We start from the raw sequence: 21,554 nt of genomic DNA on the forward strand, positions 1-21,554 counted from the left end.
AGCAGCCCTGTGAGTTCACGGCTGGAGCAGCACATGATTGTAGGACATTTGTGGGTTCCTGTCCTTGTCAAAACAGACCAACTCTAGATTAGGGCAGAAGACACCCTCAGAGATCCTTAAAAGCCTCTTTCCACCTCCCAAAGATAAACAGGACTGAGCTTTGCAAGGCCTTTCTCTGTGCACACAGAGAGTATGCCTACGAAAGTGTGTGTGTGGCGTGTGCATATGTGTGTGTATGTGTGTGAATGTGTATGTGGTATATGTGCACATGTGTATGTATGTATCTATGTGTTGTGTACATGCGAGTGCACGTGTTTCTTTATCCTAAGTAAAGCCTTTCTCTTCACCAGCTGATCTGTCTGCTGTGCGAGAGAATCTCTCCACTGCTGCCTGTTACAGTCAAAATGTTTCTTTCCTGCCTTTTAATTCTTTAGCAGACAGAAAAGGAATTCATAAGGACTCTGATGATGACAGCAGTGCCTACGGCACTGGGGTTGACTGGGAACTAAAGGACCTGACTACCCAGGGCTGGGCTAGTTCACGGAGGACACATAGCCGCATAACTGTCAGTCTCATTGTTCCTACAAGAGCGACAGCCATCAGCCTGGCAGTCAGGTTGCCTTCTGTTCTTTCACAAGGACACGCTATTTCAGTGTGGAAATTCTTTTACAGGTAACAACTGGCTTAGTCCTCATAGCAACCATAGGGTTGGTCAGTACTGTTATCCCCAGATGGGAAGATGGTTTCTGGTCACTCCATAACTTAGCAAGGGAGAAGAGAGTGTCCAGGCCTTGGCTTGAAAAGTCCGGCAGACATTCCTAGCACCAAATTGCCTCTCCCCAGTGTCCATGTGGACAAGACAAGACAGCAGCAACTTTGGGAGGAGAGGGAGTAGTCACTACGTGGGTTTTCACAAGCCTGGCAGTCTCCGAGCTACAGCATGCTCTAGGAACCAAGTGCCGGTGGTCCTCATTGCTGCGGTTGCCCTTTCAAGTGCGCAGCTGGGGCTGGGGGTGTGGCTTAGTGGGAAAGGAGAACCCAGCATGTGGAACCCTGGCTAAATAGGACATGTGGAAGCAAAACAGGGAGTTCTGGCAGTAAATACTGACAGACGAAGGAGGCTACCTTCTGGCATACAGATTCCCTTTTGCTATAAACTTTCATACCTCGTCGTACTTCAGTTCCATTGATTGAAAGCCGAATTATGGGCCCCGGGAAAACACGATAAGAGGTTTCTGGGAGCATCCCTGAAATTATGAGCACTTCCTCTCCACATTAACCTCTAGGAACTTAGCTCAGTGTGGGCGCGGATCATACAGAAAATGAAATTAAACGATAAACATGTTCCCAGGTCCTCTGCTGGCAGATCTGACTAGGCGGTGTCTAAGACGTCAGGCGGGACACTTAGCTCCTGTGACTTCCGGTCCTGGCCAGACTCCACAGGAACTGGTGAGAGTTTGTGGTGGGCCGTCGTGCTAGGGGGACTCTTCCCATCTCACTGTGGGAGAAGCGGCCCCAGAGGAGAGGAATCCTGGTCCCTGGAAGATTCCATTCTCTCTAAAGGTGGGAAGCGAGCAGACAGCACGTTCAAAGCAGCATTTTCCGCAGTGTCTGAGGTACGGGGACTTCTTCAGTGTCTTGACCGCCTTCGAAACTTCAGGGAGCTTGGTTCGTCTCCTTGCACCATTCAGCTGTGTTCCCTTTACCATTCAATTACATTGTTGATTCTTTAAAATTCCAAATGAGCAGAAATCAATCATGCTTCATATATTTATCTCACTAACCTCTGCTGAATGCACAGGCAGTGTTAATGAAGTAAATGAGATAATTGGCTTCCGAGAGCGCACACTGCGGAAAACCAGACAAGTTACTTAGACAGAGGGATGCTCTTGCCATGCATTTAACCGCTCTGACTTCTTGCTTCCTTTTTCTTTAAAACACACACACACACACACACACACACACACACACACACACACGGCATATTCCCTGTGTAAATTAGACCTGCAGGCATTCTCTGCCTCAGGGAAAGGTTGCTGCAGCCTGGCTCAGGATGGTGTGAGTCTTGACTTCTGAGTTTCAGAATAAGTTTGAAAACGCAAAACAAAAGTTTGGAAGTAAGATACTGGATTTTAAGAGCTTAGGACTTGGCATTCCAAAAGCCTTTGCTTTGCAAGACACAGAACCTAGAGAGTACAAAATCAATCAGAAAAGTTCCCCCCACCTCACTCCCTGCTCTATACATAAAAAGATAATTTCTGGGCTAACAGGGAGGACTTGGAAGGAATACAACAGAAGTAAGAAGGGTTGTCTTTCTCGTGGAGAGGTTTCTGTGAGTCTAGGAGAATGCGTGCCAGAGAGGAGGATGTATCTGGTTATGTCTGGGACAGCCTGGAGTGGAGCATCCTTTGCATGTCACTTCCTGAGATGTGTTTGTAGCAGCCTCTTGGTGCTCAGCATTGTATGGAAGACAGGGAGATGTCCCCTGTGCAGAAGGGGGAACAGAGGCAGTCACGGTGGTATTGGATTTGGAGAGTAGATTCTGGGACTGATGAAGCCCTCCAGAGATCACTAGCAGAGACCAGAGCAGGTGGGCCACAGCTTAGCATGCTGGCACAAGTGTGTGGTAGCCCCTGAGCAATAATTGCCTGGCCCATCTCTCTGCCTTCCCATTGATGGGACATTAAGTTCAGATATTGAGTAACAAAAATGGCGTGTGTGTGTGTGTGTGTGTGGTTTATATTGTACACAGAAATGCTTATCTTTCACACAGGTCATTCCAGTTCAGTGTGATGTGGTCTCTGACTGGAGAAGCTGGAAATGAAAGGCGATCTGGAAACTTCCAAAAGGTCATCTGACCCTGGCCTGGATAGAGGGCATGTTTGGGAAGGCTTTTGGAGAAAGTGATGTTTGAACGTAGAAAGGGAAAGAAATGACTAAGTAAAACCAAGAACTAGGAGAGGGCCTTCCCAAGAAGCAATGCTGCTGTGTGACTCATCCCTCCAGGGGTGGAAAAAGTTTAAGTTTGGAAGGGAGCGGGGTGAGAGCTACATACATCAGGGATGAGAATGCACCCTAGAGGTTAGGGCTGGAAAATTGGTTTGGGGAAAAGAAAGATCCACCGTGGAAATTTTGAGACGGAGGGAATCAGGACACCCTGAAGGCGGTGGTCTTGAATACTGCAGTCACAGAGTTGTACTAAGGGGACACTGGTACCTCCACCTCAGCCAACACATAATGGCCGACCACTAGCTGCTAACTGTGTGGTCTGCTCTTCTGTGCTTTGGGTTGCTTTTCCATCGTAACCACCCTGTGAGATCGCTGTTGCCGTTTTCTCAGGTTTTTAGATTACAAACAACAACCATGGTTTCGAGAGGGCAGGCAGCTTGTCAGATGCAATGGAACCTGATTGTGGGCCAACAGGAACCAGCCCTTCTCCTTAGCCACACCCACTCAACCCTGGGGTACCCAGAGAATGGGAGCAAAGGGGTGTCTGCCCCAGGAGGGAGGTGGTGACTAAGCATGCTCCCCTGTTTTTGAACATTTTTTCCCCTCAGGCTTCAGTGAATTCCTGTTTCCAAGGAACATATCTAAATGTCAGTCATTAGTGGAATGGACTATAGGACTGAGCCGGTCCATCCAACTTCAAACATGCCAGCTGTCACAGAGGCTTCTGATATTCCTTACCTCAGTTTCCCCAGGAAGGCCTTGAACCGGTTCTCAATGTAGAGCTGCTTCAAACGAGGAGGGATCCAGAACAGAAGCACAGACTCTGTGAGAGAGGAGAGGGTGGGAACAGACCTGTGAGACCTCTCTAGGCCCAGGGGTCCAGTATACATGGCCCACTGAGTATATTTGTGTCACAGTGAAAACCACTCGAGGAGAGACAGCAAGATCCCACCTGACTGCTGAGATGGCAAAGCAGATGAATGCTCCCACCAGGAGCTGTAATATAGGCTATGACCTCGGAGTATATGTAAATTACCTCTGAATGCTGTTTGCATCGGCAGTCCATGCTTTGGTCAGTAGTTTGGAGATGGGGAAGACAAACAAGACAGGCTGGGTCTAGAACATCCAAGAAGACGCCGACGCGCGGCTGTTTCTTCTGGGTACCTTGAAGCCTTGGGAAAGACTTTTCCTACCATGTCGCTCACTAGCTACGGGCGCTTTCACGAATGACTTCTTCCTTCATGTTGTAGAGTGGGGTTATTGACATCTGTTGAGGGTTGTATGGAGAATATATGAACTGGTGTGCACATCGCTCGGGAAACGTCCTACACTCTTCTGCCCCGTTCCACTCTTGCCTCCCACTTTAGGGTTGATCCTCACACATAGCTGTGGTTTTGGCTGGAGAGTCTTCTTGCTCAGCCCTTCACAGAGCTGTTCTCAGGGTCGTTGTGGTGTCTTCTCCTATGGAGGATGCATGGCTGGGGAACAAGCTCTTGGGGTCCTGGGATTTGAGGTTTTTCTGGTCACCTGCAGATGGGGATCAGGGATACTTGACGAGGGAGGAATCATTGGGAGTGACTGGTGCAGTGGCTGGAAGGGGACCTTGTTTCAGAAGTGACGTCACTGGACATTTCTAGGGATTTACGCTGTCCATTAGGTGACAGGGCACAGTCCAGGGTTATGATCCTTCCTGCAAAGAACCAGGAAGAGGGTGGTCTGAATGAATCCCTTTCTCCAGGTCTATTTCCTTGATTATAAACTGTAGGTATTCTAAACTCCTACCTTTGGGGACTTCTGTAAAAATAACACTAGCATTAGCTAAATGCAAATTAAGCAGCCTTTCAAATGACAATACTATTTAACAAACATGTCATACTTAGCCATGCACCAGGCACCATTCTGAGCAGTTTGTGTGGGTTGCCTCATTTAATCTTTCACGGTTGGAAACTGAGGCACAGAAAGAGGAGACACACCTTGTTCAGTATCTCACTGCTAGCCAGTGTGGCAGTCAGGCTGTCTGCAGCCCTCTATCCTTACTGAGGCACAGAAAGAGGAGATACACCTTGTTCAGTATCTCACTGCTAGCCAGTGTGGCAGTCAGGCTGTCTGCAGCCCTCTATCCTGACTCAGAGTGCTATTCCACAAAGGGCTGGAGATATAGATATGGCTAGGACAGAAGGAGACCCAGGCCTCAGCCAGTGTGTTATTAACATTTGCTTGGCAGGCACTTCAGTTCTTCTCGTGGCGTAATGAATCTCTATTTCTGGTAACCAAGTAGCCGACTCCACATAGATCTAGCTACCTCTTCTACCTCCAAGCTGTTTCTCTCGAGTGATCTGGAAAATAGAGCATGTGAGCTTGGCTTTTTGTTGTTGTTGTTGTTTTTCCATTTTGTTTGGTTTTCAGAACCATTTGCGTGTGGTGGGATTGATCGAGCATGTCTTTAATCTCTCTTCCACAGCTAGAGCTCCTCTGGGTCTAGAACAGCCTAGAAACCTGAAATTCACAGGGTAGAGCCCATGTTGGTTCCAGCAACTGAATGTCTGCTTGGCTTTGAAGCAAAGCTCCTGTCTCTGCACACACGTACCTCCCTGGGCACGCATTATCCTCTGCAGCAAAGTACTTGAAACGTTACTCTTGTGCAAGTGGAGTGATATGGAGAATTCCTTGCAAGCAAAGCCATCCCAGCGGGGGGGGGGGGGGGAGCATCCACTCCCTGTGATTCCTCCAGGGTGGGGAGAGAGAATTAGGCTGTGCAGTTGTTGCATCTTCCAGCTTTCCTGGAAGGCCCAGGAGGAGGCTCAAGTGCAGCAGAGTTCCAGGAAAGGACCCAAGGTTGCAGGGTCAGGGTTCAGAGGAGGAAAGAAGGCCCTTGTGAGCAGCTCCCTAGGGGAGAAGTCTGAGGGCAGCCTCAGAACTGTGGGAGCAAAAGAATGTGAGTGAAAAGCTAGGTTCCTGTGAGGAGTTTTATGGACATTAGAGGCTAATTGTGTGTCTAAAAATAAGACTTAGCTTTTATTTTTCACTATGTGTATATGAGGGATGTATGTCTAGAACTTTGGAAATTGCTTATAGTGTACCTCCTATTTCCTTAGGCAATATTATATCCTCTGTGGTCTTTGATGGAGTTGAAGCCTAGATAGTTATAATTTTCTTTTTTTTTAAACATTTATTTATTTATTATGTATACAATGTTCTGTCTGTGTGTGTGCCTGCAGGCCAGGAGAGGGCACCAGACCTCATTACAGATGGTTGTGAGCCACCATGTGGTTGCTGGGAATTGAACTCAGGACCTTTGGAAGAGCAGGCAATGCTCTTAACCGCTGAACCATCTCTCCAGCCCGTATAATTTTCTTTAGTTATAATAAAATATAAATTACATACCAAACTCCAGACTCACAAAGAAATATTGTAACTGTAATTCTTGCTTGATAACGATTTTTATATATGCAATTTTACTATATTAAAATTAGAACATTCCTTTTTATTTAGACAGAAGTGGGATTCCCCTCTGTATGTTGTGATATATTTCATTACCATTGGTTAATGATTAAAGCTATTTCGGCCAGTGGCTTAGCAGAGCAAAGCCATGCAGAAAACCCAGATATATATATATATATATATATATATATATATATATATGGAGAGAGAGAGAGAGAGATTAGATGGAGTCACAGAAATGCTATGTAGCTGCCAAAGGAGACAGATGCCCACTAAGCCACAGCCTTGTGGTGATACGCAAATTAATTGAAATGGGATAATTTAAGACATAAGAGCTAGCTATGAATACCCTAGAGCCATTGGTCAAACAGTGTTGTAATTAATATAGTTTTGTGTGATTATTTGGGTCTGGGTAGCCAGGAAATGAACAAGCAACCTCCATCTACAAAGATGAACCTCTGATTCTATTTGCTCTCCTTCTTGTAGCATTGACAGGCTTGGGAAAGACTTAGTAGCACCACCCTCTAAAGCTTCCTGGAAGACATGTTTAAGACATGTGCTTGGGTTCTTCTTCCTGAATGGTGCACTTCAGAGAGGCACATGCCCATTGAGGGCATCCCAGCCAGACCAGGCCAGTGGGCTCCTGTGCATGCTGAGCATGCATCCTGGTAATTCTCTCATCCATGAGCTAGAGAGCCATCGGGTAGCTTTGCCATGAAGGAGGCCGCTCTAGCACAGTGTGATCTGAAACAATAAGGGTGTTAAGGGGAAAACAAAGAAGACCTTTTCAATCAAAGATGAAAGATATTATTGAATGTCCACAAGACCCCAAACCTCATGGAATTTAAATTTTAATTAGATGGGTGTGGTGGCTTAAATTGAGTAAGGTCTCCTATAGACTCATATATTTGAACACTTGGTTCCCAATTGGTGGTGACGTTTGGGGAGGTTGTGGCAACTTTAGGAGGTAGGTAAATGGTATATTCTTCATGCATGGCTTAGCCTCACCGAGAGGTATGTGTCCTTGAGGGCATCCCAGATGCAGCTAGGACAGCAGTCTCTTTTAAGGTCCTCTCTCTCGGCTTACTTCTTCTGCCCTGCCATGCTGACCCTGCCATTGCAGACTCTTCCTCTGGAACTGTAGACCAAAACAGACTTTCTTATTAAGTTACTTTTGGCCATTTTCTAAAAATCAGAGCCACAGAAGAGTATGTGATGTGGATGGCCATTTCCTTTGCCCACAGTTTTGGGAATATTTACAAATGGCCCTAATCCAGAGGATATGGTTTTTCTGTTGAAGAATTTTCCATATGCCAAGGGGACAGAAAACCAGGACACAAATGTGCAAGGTAGGTTGGGCAAATGCTAGAGGACCTGTTTAAGTGAATGCTTGTGTGAGTTTAGAGAGAGACCTAGTAGCTGACACAGTCAGGAGGGGTGGCTCAGAACAGCCCACACAGACTTAGGAGCTCTGGTGTTTGCTCAAGGCATGAGATGGATGAATACAAAGTCATGAAGACAAAGAACAGAGGCCAAAACAATGAGGGCACAGCATGAACTGAAAGGAGGCTCAGCAACAACTGGGGACAGTGGAAGAAGGTCTCATCTGCTAAAGCAGGTCACTGTGATCACATACGGCAGAAAACTGCTGAAGATGCTTGGGAAAGGAGAAAATGTGTCCTGGACATTAGGTGCCACAAGGAAGGATCAGAACTTGGTGGAAGGCTCATGTTAATTCCTGTTTAGTGAGTGACAATGGACTGACCCTAGAACAGTGGTTCTCAACCTCCCTAATGCTATGACCCTTTAGTACAGTTCCTCATGCTGTGGTGACCCCCAACCGTGTAATTATTTTTGTGGCTACTTCATAACTGTAATTTTGCTACTGCTGTTAATCGTAATATAAACATCTTTGTTTTTCAATGGTCTTAGGAGGCCCCTGTGAAAGGGGTCATTCAGTGTCCAAGGGGTTATGACCCACAGGTTTAGAGTCACTGCTCTAGGATGACAGGAAGGTTCCAAGTTTATTTCTATTGGGTCCAGGACAGGGATAATTAGCATTTCTGGGTTTAGGCCTTCCAGCATCCAATCTTGAGTATTTGTTGACGTCATCCTTGTTCAACTCACACTTTGGACAGTCATGTGGGTAGTCTTTATGGGCGTAGCTTCTGGTGTTACTAGGAGACACAGTCTCACAGCAAACTCCTGGTCCTCTGACTGCATGCTTAAATCCATCAAGGTCTTAGTGAGAATGGCAACATCGCATTTTCTCGTCCATGTTGATGGGTCCCTGAGTTCTGCCCGGCTCTGGGAAGTTGGTATCAGCTGTGTTTACCACAGGCTCCGATTCAGTTCTTCTAATAGGAAAACACCAAGGCATTTGAGGTCAGGAAAAGAGAGATGAACTTCAGATGGCCTTGGTGGCAGTGGCCTCAGCAGATGGTGGCAGCAACAGAGCAGCCTCCCCAGCAGCATGCACCAAGGGGCACAGCTGGGCAGGTGCAGGACCTGAATGGGCAGTGATGACCTATAGTTCCTTTATCTCCAGTCGCACTGCGACTCGTGATCTCCTGAGAGTTGTGTATTTCCAATCTGTTCACCAAATCTCCCTCTGCTCAGCACCAGAAGTGGCTTCTGCTCTTCAAGTTGAGTTGTGACTCATTTCCCATCCTGCCATTTGCTTTTAGTTCAGACACTTTGCTAATGAATGGAGCTGTTTTGTGTGTGTAGCACACATTTCAATGCCATGGAACTTGAAGTGCATATCATAAGAAGTATTTGTCTTATAGAAAACTGTTCCTAGGATGCATATTCATGATAGAATGACTTCCTCTCCCTCTCCTTCTTTTGTGTTGTCTGTGTGTATGTAGGTGTGTGTTCATGTGGAGACACATGTGCATGTGGGTGTGTATACATATGTGTGTGCTCCCTCCCTCCCTCCCGCCCTCCCTCCCTCCCTCCTTTCCTTCTTCATTCTTTATTTTCAGGATACTCTTTTATGTGGTCCAGGCTGACCTTGACCTTGTAATCATATTTCCACATCCTCCTAAAGGCTGGGATTATAGGAATGTGCCACAGTGCCCGATTTAAGGTATCATTTCAAAGAAGGGGAACTTGCTACCTGCATTCCTATGGAAGTGTGATCTGGTTTGAAGCGATCCTTGGACACAACTAAGTGATATCTATCATTTATTTATGAGGACAGTTTAAATATAACAATCAACACCATTGCAAGAAACAGTTAAAACTGCTGTTCCTGGTACTGCTCGCTCAATTGCTTCTACTAATTTCAAATGTGGTTCCCCTGCAGTGACAACTCAAGTCTAGGCTGCAGAAATCCTCCCGTGATGGCCCTCTACCTTCACTCCTCTAACAGGGTTAAACTGGTATCCACAACTCTGCTTTGATTCATGGATTTTTTGTTTTGTTTTGTTTTGTTTTTGTTTTGTTTTGTTTTTAGAGAGACAGGGTTTCTCTGTATAGCTTTGGAGTCTGTCCTGGCACTTGTTCTGTAGACCAGGCTGGCCTCAAACTCTTAGAGATCCACTTGCCTCTGCCTCCCAAGTGCTGGGATTAAAGGCATGCATCACCACTGCCTGGTCTGTAAGGCTGACCTGGGTGGCTGTTTTACTCTCTGATCTTCAGGCAAGCTTTATATATTAAAATACAAATGAAATATCACTACATCTAGCAGGGCTATATGTGGTTATACATATATACATACATACATACATACATACATACACAAACACACACATGTGTGTGTGTGATTCAAAGTTCAAGTCTCCTTAGAAGTGTCTCTGTGGATGCTTTCCTTGTCCCGATCCAGTGTCAACAAACAACAAACAACTCTTAAGGGCAACAGCCCTCATCTTATATAGAGAAGAGACTAGTTTACCAACCTGAAGACACCATAAAATGGCCAAAGCAAGTTCTTTAGATAATCCTACAGACTTCCTAAGCTTTATGGGGGCAAAGTACTTGCCATTAAGAAAGATAGTAAGTGTTAGAATCGTTACAAATTGGCCATAGCGAAGATTAATAGAGACAGAAAACAGAAATGACTCTCTATTATGGTGACTGATTAGAAAATTCTCCTATATTAAAAGGGAAAGAAAGTCAGAGTGGGAAGGAAATGCAGCTAGAAGCAGCTATTAGGAATGGACTCACAGCTCCCGGCCTGGTTAACCCCACCTGTCTGACACACAGGGCCCTAGAACTCTTGCCTGATGCTACTAACTCTCTACCCATCTTGATGTGTAACTGACACACCCATCCAGCACAACAGTGTTCTGAAGCTGTCTGCCATGTGGGCTGGAGACTCCAAATGGGACAGCAAGGTAACATCAACAATACCTTCATTGACTTAGTGCTTTCAGTGTGCCACACAGGCTTCCTATGTAGGATCCATTAGCCCCGTGAGGAAGATCCTGGTTAGTATCTCCATTTTCCAGGGGTTGAGGCCGAGGCACTGGCTATATGGGTAACAAAACATGTCCTAGTTTGTGGACCTTCGAGACAATACAGGGTGATCCTGCGGCCCCAGCTTCTTTTCTCTCCTCTCCCTCTGTGTTCTTGGGGTTTGAAGTCAAATAGTTTTATCCGCTTTCCTACTTTGCTTGTGACAGATTTGAGTGACTGCAGCTGGTTTTTCTTTCTGAAGTACAGATCATGTTTCCAGTCAGCTGCTTCAGCAGTTCATTTAGTGGGTGGTCTTGGTGGAAGGAGGAAGCCGAAGAGGCCATCTTTTGAAATGGAATTCCTCTGTCAGGCATCTCAAGCAAACCCCACATCTTGGTTTGTTTGTTTCTAATTAAGATTTGTCTTTGTCCATTTGTGAGACCTTCTCTGGCCATGGCTGACCTTGCGTGAGGTCACCTCTTTTATAAGATGCATTTTGTAGGATGCACGTCCATCCTGGTAGCAGTGGCCTTTACCTTGTAAATCTGAAGATGCTTCACTCCGGAGCTGGCTAGTGCTGTCAGCATGCTCACTCTATAAGAAGAGGCCCAGGCGTGGTGGTCCAAGGATGAGCGGGTCCATGGCATCAGCTCAGTCCCCGTGTCCTTGCCTCCTCAACATGCACACAGCTGTTAGCTACCCACTGAGGGACAGGCAGTTCTAGGGAACGAAGCAGAACAAAAGTGAGCAGCTCGCAACCTGAGCTATTTGCTATGAGTTATTTGTGAAATAGCTGGACACATCAATTTAATTTTGTCTGTTTCTCCAAGGTTAAAAGCGGTATTGTCCCAAGGCAATTTAAAGACCTTGTAAGCATGTCACAAAATGAGGAGAGGATAGCACCTCAGGTTCCATGGTGATAGACCTGCCACAAGTAATAACACTTGTTCCTAACTTTTCTAAAGAGACCAGAGTGCTTTAACACCCAGATGCCGGAGTGTGAGCCAGAGATGGGACAAAGGAACAAAGGGAACAAGAAAGAAAACACAGTGCCAATCTGTCTAAGTGACTTGACTCTGGAACAAGCTGACTTACTGCCGCCGCATTTAAACCTCTGAATTCCCCACGGGGCTTCGGATCCACTTGCGTTATATCAGTTCCATCCAGTAGAATTCCACAGCCAGCAAGCAACACAGGGGGACCATCCACATTCACAGCAGTGTGACTGTCCCCCTGACAACTGTTCTAGATAATTTTCCAAGGCAAAGCAAATGTACAAGGTAGGAACTGTATTGGACTCACAGACATCTGTGTCTTTTGTACAAGCCTTACATGCTTTAACGTCAACATGCATGTGTTTCAGTGGAGTGGGAAATTCTCACCTCTCAGCTCACACTCGGCTCAGGCACAGTGAGGTGAGATGATGGATCTGAGAGCTGCTCTGGCCTTTATGTGATTTAAAATCAGCTCTGCTCATATCAGACATGAATATCGTGTTTTCAGAGATTTGGCTGTTATAATTTGAGTTTTCCTTAGGGCTTGAATTTTAGCTAACCAAAAGTAAATCAATACGTTTGCTTAAAAACCTAGTAGCTTAAGCCTTGGAAGTCAAGGGACCCTGGCAAAGGAGGCACTTGGGAAGGAGCTTGATCGCCAGTGTTCAGAAGAGGCAGTCCGGGGGTAATTAGGGAAATAAGTAAGGCATCCCACCTGCATGTGTGAGCATCCACATGGGTGGCCTCTTTCTGCCAAGTCAGGCCAGAGGTGATCGTCACTTGACCGAGCAGATAGTTGTTATCTTAGAGTTTCTGTGGATCAAGAATCCTGCCACACCTGGTGGCCTCTGATGATCTTGGGTGGCTTTGGCTTGGGATCTTTCCAGCCATACTGTTGGCCAGGGCTGCCATCTTTTAAGATTGATTAGTTCAAAGCTTTTCTTTTGAGCTCATTCATGCAGCCAATAAGAATTTTTCATGGTGACAAATGGCTGAGAAGTCACCCTTAGAGGAACTTGGGGACCTTTATTTTGGACAACAAAGACCAGATTCAACCAGTTGTCACTCACTGAAGCCCTTCCCCCTTCCCACCCAGGCCTCCGTTTCCCCACATTTAAGATGATAAGATTGATTTAGAAAAATACGGAGCCTCTTAAAGCATGCTAGGAAATTAACAGGCAACTTGGAACACACTAGAGGGTGTCAAACCAGGGAAGAGTAATTCCAGCCCCAGTTCTCACAGGCAGGAGAAGGGCATCCGTGCACACATGTGGAGTCAGTGTGTGCAGGTGTGTCTGGCTGAGGCTTGGATGTATAGCCACTTCCCTGCAGGCATCTGCGGGTATCGGTGTGGAGTAGTGATGGTAGTCAGAGAGGGGAGACCTTGAATACTTAGTGTGACTGTGCTTAGTGCCAGTCATTGCTGCGGACCCGAGAGTGACGGATGAATGGTTGAGGAACTGCTGGCTTGGTTGTCCAGCCATGCTCTGCAGTCTTGGAAGGCCCTTTTATTCCAAGTTTAGGGAATGGAGTTTCCAGGACCTTAGAGATAGCTCAAGGCTCAGGCTGTAGATGTTAATATGAAGTCAGGAGCGGCAGGGACCAATGGAAGTCAGTTTGCTATTCTATCCTTGGGGCTTCCTAGGGAAGCTTCTTAGCTTGGTAAGAAGAGAATTTGTAGCGCTGGATGTGGTGTTGAAGAACAGGGAAAGCAGCCTTGACTTTGTATGTGTGTCAATTAACATTTTACCACAAGTGTTCTTATTCCCCCTCTCGGAGGCAGTTTGTGGCTAAAAGCCAAACTTCCTAATTATCCCATCAATAAACTCAATGACACTGCAAAGAGAAGCAGAGGGAGGGATGTTTGCTTTGCCTCAGGTCTGATTTCACCCTCATATTGTTAGTCCTGCTGGTAGCTTCCCCACAGAGCACGTGAGGAAATATGGGAAATAATAATTGAATGGTCACCATGGAGATTGCTGGTTTATAGAGCCGACATATGTTCCTATATGTACTTTCGTTATTGGGTGATAACTCCCTCCTGTTCATTTCCTTGTCAACCTGGACAAGAACCAAGGAATGCTCAGACACTCCACCATGAAAAGGGAAAGTCAGATTCACCGAAGGATGAAGCCGTTTCCTGCAGTCTATGTGTCTTAATGACGAGACAACATGTGTGGGGCCCGTGGAGGCAGCCGGCATTCAAAGACCTGGAGGGCACAAGCCTGTTTGGAGAGGGACTTGTGGTTTGCTGGGCACTGTTCTGGGATCATCATGTAAAGGGTCTTATTTAGCTCTTCCTGAGGTGGCCACCAGTTAAGAGTGGCCCACTGAGAATTAGCAGACAAGAGGAAGGGACAACAGATGGAAGGTCTTAGTGACTAGTCACCTGCTGACTTACTGTCCTGAATATCAGATTTTAACTTTCACCCTTAAAGAGCAGTTCATTCAGTGAACAGATTGAAGCACGATTAATAAAAACCCAGAGACAGGTATTGGGGTTCAACCTGAAGACCAGAAAAGCAAAGCAGCCAGTCACTGCCTCTTACCTCAACCTCAGTCCGAAAATGGCAATCCTGCCTCCAGGAATCTCAGAATGAGACTGAGAGCTGTCTCCTCCCATCTTATATTCCTCTCTAGTTCTTGTACTATAGGTGTGCACCACCACCGTCCAGTTTCTATGGCAAACTAATGTGGCTACTCGCATTAAAGGTGTGTGTCACCACTGCCTGATCTGTAAGGCTGGCCAGTGTTACTGTCTTCTTTTTCTGACCTTCAGGGAAGCTTTATTTATTAAAATACAAACGAAATGCCACTGCAACAGATGCGTCCCAGGAGAAGACGACCTGGGTGCTAGAGTGGAGCACACACAAAGAGCTCCCCCTTCCTGCCGATGTGTCATGTGACTCCTGTCTGCATTTCTGTCATGTTGGTGTCGCGGCATAAGTCTCCCTTCAAGAGAGCCAAGGGGCCTGCTCGACAGAGCTCATCCTGAAGTCAGAGGGACCTTGATGGGTAAATTTAAGAAACAGACGTCTCCTCCCCTGCTTTCCTATTACTTGAATCCTCTGACGTGTGGTCAGGTTTTGTGGTCTCTCTGATCCTGGAGGTGATGTTTCTGTACCCCTCTTAGATCATGCAAAGCTCCCCTCCCCACAGCGTCACTGCCATTGTTCCATTTTGAGGTCTTGCAGAGCTGTGCACACTGGGTCAAAGCATGAGTCCTTCAGAGGCTCTGGGTTTCCCAGCAACAACTGGGGAGGGGTGTAAATGTACACAGGGCAGTGGAATCTCACTGGGAGATTTCCCCACCTGTGAACCTAGATGGACAAACCCCTTCCTGACCACAGTGTCACTCACTGAACTCTGGCTTTCCTCTCATCTGGAAGTTCATGTGAAAATGATCTCCTGCTGATTTAGCTACAGTCCATTTTTTTTTTTTAAATTTATTCAAAAAAAGTATTTTCAAGGAATGGTTAACTAAATTGGACTATCATGCTTATTACACCATTTTCCCTTAAATGTTTTAACTATTTTTTTTTCTTTGAAAGGTTTTAATTCGCCAAGTCTGCACTTTAGTTCTTGGTCATGCTATAACCCTGCCAACTTGGGCCTTTGAAAACCACCTGCACTTACAGCAAGCCCTTGTGGACTAATGAGCCCAGGCACATTCATGAGTGTCTCCATGAGACCACCATGAGTGTCTCCAAGTGCAGCATATGTCTGGAGAAAGCTATAATTTTTTGAGGAGCTTGAGGCTCTTTGAGGGTTTTTGCAAGAAGCCTTTAATATGTCTTTTAGGTAGAGCCTTTTCCATTTCTTCTTTAGCTCTTTGGTGCAAGCTGAGAATAGCAGACAAGAGATGAGAACCAGCTCTCAGATCCTCTCTTAGGTCCTAAGGAAAATAAGCCCAGTATCAGGCTTAGAGGGCACTGTGTCTTTGGTGAAGGGGCTGTCAATCATGCAGCTGTAGCCAATGAGAAACTCCTACTTTTTTTTTTTTTTTTACCGAGGAAAAGTCCTGCATAGATCCAAAGACAAACAGAAGTGTTTTCGACAGGGACGTGTGCTCAGCTCTGAAAAGGCAGCGGCCACAGTGGCCACAGTTGGAGGCGGCCCTGACAAACCAGCTTTATTACTCAGTGCTCTTTACGCTGGGACCTGGCCTACCTAAACTAACGGAAAAGCAGTGTCTGATTTGCCTCTGGTGTCTTCTCAGAGAGGAAGGCAGGCAAGACACAAGAAGGGGAAGAGGGAAACTGGGCTCAGCTCCCCTCCTGGTGATGAAGAAAGGTGAAGCCCTGGCCAAGCTCAGTCAGGGCAAAATGGATCCCATCTAGACCTCTTCTGTAGTGGCCTGTCATCCCAAAAAGAAGTGACTATGTTTACTTTCGGTAGTGAGGATTTTCTTTTCCCTGTGTGGCTGTCTTAGTGGGTAAGTTCAGGCTTCCATTGTCTCTTCCAGAGCAGAAAGAATGTTGACATCAGCTGGGGACAGGTATCTAGAAAGACCTTGTTCATAACCTAGAGACAAGAGAGAAGAGGGGTCGGAGGACCATGGGCATAAATATGCTTGGAGTGTCTCGTGGAGTCTGCTAGCTGGGTATTGCCTCCTGGGGCAGGCTGGGGGAAGGGTAAGCAGAGGCTGCTTTGCCCAGGCAGAGGCTCTGGGCCTTGGCAATAGAAGATGCAGAGAACTGCCATTGTCAGATACTCCAAACGTAGGCAAAACCTGTGCTGTTGGTTAACATCTGAGCTCTTGCCCCAAGGTTGGAACAAGGTGACTCTTGCCATTGATGACCCGGAAGGAGTTAGGCAGCCCTGTCTTGCCAGAAAGACAGCTCCATGAGTAAAATGTTGGGACGTTGTTGGCAGTGTGGCAATCTGTCTTTGTAGTTCAAGAATGGGAAGTGGTTTCCTCAGGATCTTTACATCTCAACAGAACATTCTTTACATTTTAATTCATGAAGATCAAACTTGGTTACTTGATCACTGTGCGGGATTGTGATATTCTAGTATGGAAAATGCCAGGGCTGCTGAAGGCAAGCATAGAGAGGAGTCAAGTCAAACTTGTGTAAGAGGGAGTGAACCAGGCCCACTTCGCACACTTACACTTGCTGGAGGGGACGGGCTGGGTCCTGGCTACTCAGCTATACACTAAGCCATCATTCATCAGGCAGCGTCAGTGCAGGACGGACCACCGTGTCTTTAAAGCAGGGAAGAACCCATCTGAGGGTGAGTGTAAGGGTGTGACTGTAGGGTAAGTTCAGACACATTTTGACTTTATTGAGTCTATGACGTGCGAGGAGCCAAATGGGTCTGTAAAGTAAGTGCTGAAACGGAAGGGAGACTGAATTCCCTGTGACTCTGAGGACCCTAGCCCACTCTGGATCCCAGACAGAGTGATGTCTGGCTAAGCATCTACCGCTTTACGACGCTCTAGGCCTTCACAATGGCGAGACTATCATCCGTCTGTGTCCTAATGTAGGCCCAGAGCTCTGCATTGGGCCATGTGCCCATTGATGGCTGCATAAAGGAAGGCTGGTTTGGAACCCCAATTGGAGGGACAGACCTCCAATTGGATCAATTGACTCCCTGCAGTGCCCCCTGGTGTTTCTGAACTCCACCTGCAGGCGTCCTCTAGGTCAATGGCAGGAGGGTAGGAGCCTGCCATAAAACACGGGGATTTCCAAGAGTGGGTGTCAGGGTCAGATTGGCAGCTCATCTCTCTCTGCTCCCATTTGCATACCAGATAACAGTATCGAAATGCCATTTTTTTTTTCTCCTGGGAGAAAACAAAGACATGCACAGCAGCAAGGCTGTTCCATATTTCAGGTCCAGAGCAAGAGCCAGGCCGACAGGAGAGCATGCAGTGCAAGGACCGGAAGTCCTGTCTCTAGAAATAGAACTATTCTATCAGCTTTACATCAAAAGCGTGTTCTGTGCAGCCTCCTGTAGTGCGTGTGTGATCGGGTGTAACAGCTCTCCATTAGAGAGATTGCCCTTGAGCCCTTCCACACGGTCATAGACAGTGATCAATACCAGGACTGCTGTGTATCCAACATTCGAGTCTATAGTATGCCAGATTAGTTTGCTGAGTTTTTTCAGGCTTCCAGCGACATTGTCACCCAGGGTAAAGTCCTTCTGTGCCACCAGCAGCTTCCGAACCTAAGCCCCGCCTCCTGTATCCATGACCAGCTTGTCTGCTTGTGAGGATGCTTTCCGAGAAGCATCTCCTTCCAAGGCTGTTTGTAGAGATGCCCAGTTCTCCTCCTCGGTTCTCCAGACCTCTATTTCCTTTCTGCCTCAGAAACTCATTTCCTCTTTCAGGTCCTTAGTGTCTTAGACTCAGCAAAACAAAATCCTGCTTTTAGATGAGGTTTTAATCAGGGGAGCTGCTGCATGCATATGCGCAGTTCTGTCTTTGTCCCTTATCTTGTACCCACGGACCAGTTCTGGCCCTCCTTTGGCCTCAGTTCCCCATACAATGGGGAACCTCATGTATCAGTTGTTCTGTTGCTGTCATAAGACTTAAGAAAGGGTTCCTTCGGCTTCCTGTTCCAGAGAAGTAGAGTCCAAAATGACGGGAAGGGATGGCATGTGGCAGGAACCGGAAGCTGAGAGATCGCATCTCAAACACACATGGGAAACAGAGTGAACAGGAAGTGGAAAGACGTTGCAAACCCTCAAATTTGGCACCCAGAGATGCACTTCCTCGTAAAGGTTCAAAACCTCCCCAAACAGCACCACTCTCTGGGGACCACTTGTCTATGTGTGTGACCCATGGGGAGCATGTTGTGTTTAAACCAGAGTATGCGAATCACTGCAATTCCATCTTGTTGCTGTGTTCTTGAAGTTTACAAGGCTGTGCACGCGCTTTCCAGTGCCAGCTGCTTGTCTGTTACTTTCCTTTAACAGATTTTCTAGACACAGAAACACTGACACCTTCCTGGCCTTCATCTTTTCTCTGTTTGCTTTGTTCTCACACACCGTACTTTTAAAAATTCCACAGCTGTTATCTTAACAAGGTCTTTGCAAGACACAGGCAAGAATGCGCTTTAAAGACCCACCGCACTTATTCTGAAGTGTCGTGGTATTTCATCTGACAAAGAGGATTTTGCCATTAAAGTTTTATAGATGGGGAAAGCAGACCCAGAGAGGTGAGCAGCTTTCCCCAAAGCCACACAGCTTTGAGGGACATGAATCCAAAGCTGCCTTTTAAATAAAGCCTGTGCTTCCCCATCAGCCTGTGCTTTCCCATCAGCCTGTGCTTCCCCATCAGCCTGTGCTTTCCTATCAGCCTGTGCTTTCCCATCAGCCTGTGCTTCCCCATCAGCCTGTGCTGGCATCTGGGTCATCGCCTCTGTCTTGAGCTTGGTGCTACATGGTTCCCACTGAGCTAGGTCCGTGAAACTGTGGTGGTACCACAGATGACAGTGCAGTTTTGAATGGGTCTTTTCTCTGGGCACCAGAAAGCATGTGCCTCTGCCCTCTGGACATCACCATGGGCCCCTCAGGCCATGCCTCTGCCCTTATTTTAATTTCCATGTGTAAAACTGAGCTGATTTGCCTCTGCTGTGTGGCTGGCATTCCAGTGAGGAAGGCCAAATAGGGGTTTTAAAATAATATTCTTCTTTATTGTCCTTTCTTAGATTTAAATTTCTTTTGAAAAGTTTGTATGTTTGTGTGCACATTCGTGTGTGCGCATGTACACGTGAGCTTGCATATGAAGACAGCCCTGAGGCACCTTTTCTTTGGAGACAGGCACTCTCATTGGCCTGCAGGCCATCAAGTAGGCTGGGCTGGCTGGCCAGAGATCACAGGGACCTGCCGGTCTTTGTCTCCCTGGCACTGGAGTCACAACCATATTCTGCCATGTCTGGGAATTTTTTTACAAGGCAGGTTCTGGAAATCAAACTCAGGTACCCATTTCAAGGCAAGCACTTTACTGACTGTGCTATCTCCCCAAACGCTCTTAAACTTAAATTTCCTTTGGGTGCTGTGGAATTAGAATTTGCAAGAACTTGTATTAGATCTCAAATACCATATCCTTACATCTGACAGTCTAATTTCTAAGCCACCAAAATATTGCAGTAACACATTTTCATAATTACACTGTCATACCTCCCTGCACATAGAAGAAAACAACTCCATCTCTCTCCTTTTGACTCCCTCTGCATTCTTAGGTCCCACTGAGGTCCACTGTGCCTCCTCTCTCTGCAGCTCCCCATTCTGAGATGCTCTCTTCTTGTTATGATGGAATTCCAGGATTCCAGGATTTCCTGACAGTCAGGGGAGTCTCCTTCTGGTGTATGCATGATTGGCATCTGTGGTGATTAGTCCTGCCTCTTCCTCTAGTTAGCTGTCCCCTCCACTACTTTGTGTACACTTTTCTTGGCACACCCAGTCAGAAGAAAGTTGTGTGTATGTGTGCTCATAGGCATGTGTGTGTATGTAGTGTTTTCTATATATTATAGTATTAAAGGTTGGTGGTACCATTTTGTATTTTATTTAACACAGACTGCCAGGCACTGGTCTGAACACTTCATAAATATTCATTAATTTAATGCATATAGTTACTCTGTGAAGATAGATATGTGTGTGCATGTGCATGTGCATATGTGTACTTGCATAAGTACATGTATATGTAGGCCAGATGCTGATGTTGGATGTCTTCTTCCCTTGCTGTCCACCTCATCTTTTGAGATGGTGTCTTCCATTGAACCCAGCCCTCACCAGTTGACTAACTGGGACCCATCTGACTCTGTGCCCTACACCAGGTTTGCAGATAGCATTACCACACCTGGCTTTTTGATGTGGGATTTCCCCTCTGTATTCCATGAATATGTTTTATTACTATTGGTTAATAAAGAATCTGCTTTGGCCTATGACAGGGCAGAATAAAGCCAGGCAGGAAATCCGAACAGAGATATATAGAGAGAGTAGGCAGAGTCAGGGAAATGCCTTGTAGCTGCCCAAGGAGACAAGACACCAGACCCTTACCAGTAAGCCATAGCCTTGTGCCGATACACAGATTAATAGAAATATGTTAATTTAAGATATAAGAGTTAGTTAATAAGAAGCCCGAGCTAATAGGTCAAACAGTGTTATAATTAATATAGCTTCTATGTGATTATTTGGGTCTGAGTAGCCAGACAACAAACTAGCAGTCTCCCCTTACAGCCTTTGCATGGGCTCTGGGGTGTGAACTTGGGTCTTCACATTTGCAATCAGGCCCTCACCAGCTGTGCCGTCTCCCATCCCACAGGAAAACACTATCCTGACTTTCATTTTATAGGTTATATGGCTTCATAAGGGTCTATCACCATGCCTGAAGCCATACAGTTAATGAACAACAGAGCCCAGGTGCAAAGCCATCGGTCTGGCTCATAGTCTGGGCTCCTGACCGTGTGTATGACTCACTGAGAGTCGGACAGCTCACCTACTTCCTTAGTGCGTACACAGCTTCCCTTGCGTTAGTCTCTATGATGCAGACTATGAATGTGTCTGCTATTTGATGTTAACCTGTCTCCGTGGCTTTCCTGGATTCTCCCCTGCTATCTTCATTCTCTCTACTAATTCTCTCAAGCCTGCAGCAGCTGCTGATGAAATACTCTCCAACAATAGCAAGACAGCAATTGCCTTTATCTCTCCACATATCGATGTGATTAATTATATCGATACATTTCCCGATGGGGACTTCCTGATGCCAACACTGGTTCTCGTTCTTTAAAATCGGTGCTGGATTCCATTTGCTATTCTTTTATT

Source organism: Chionomys nivalis, chromosome 13 (assembly GCF_950005125.1).
Source record: "Chionomys nivalis chromosome 13, mChiNiv1.1, whole genome shotgun sequence".
Classification (NCBI taxonomy): Eukaryota; Metazoa; Chordata; class Mammalia; order Rodentia; family Cricetidae; genus Chionomys; species Chionomys nivalis.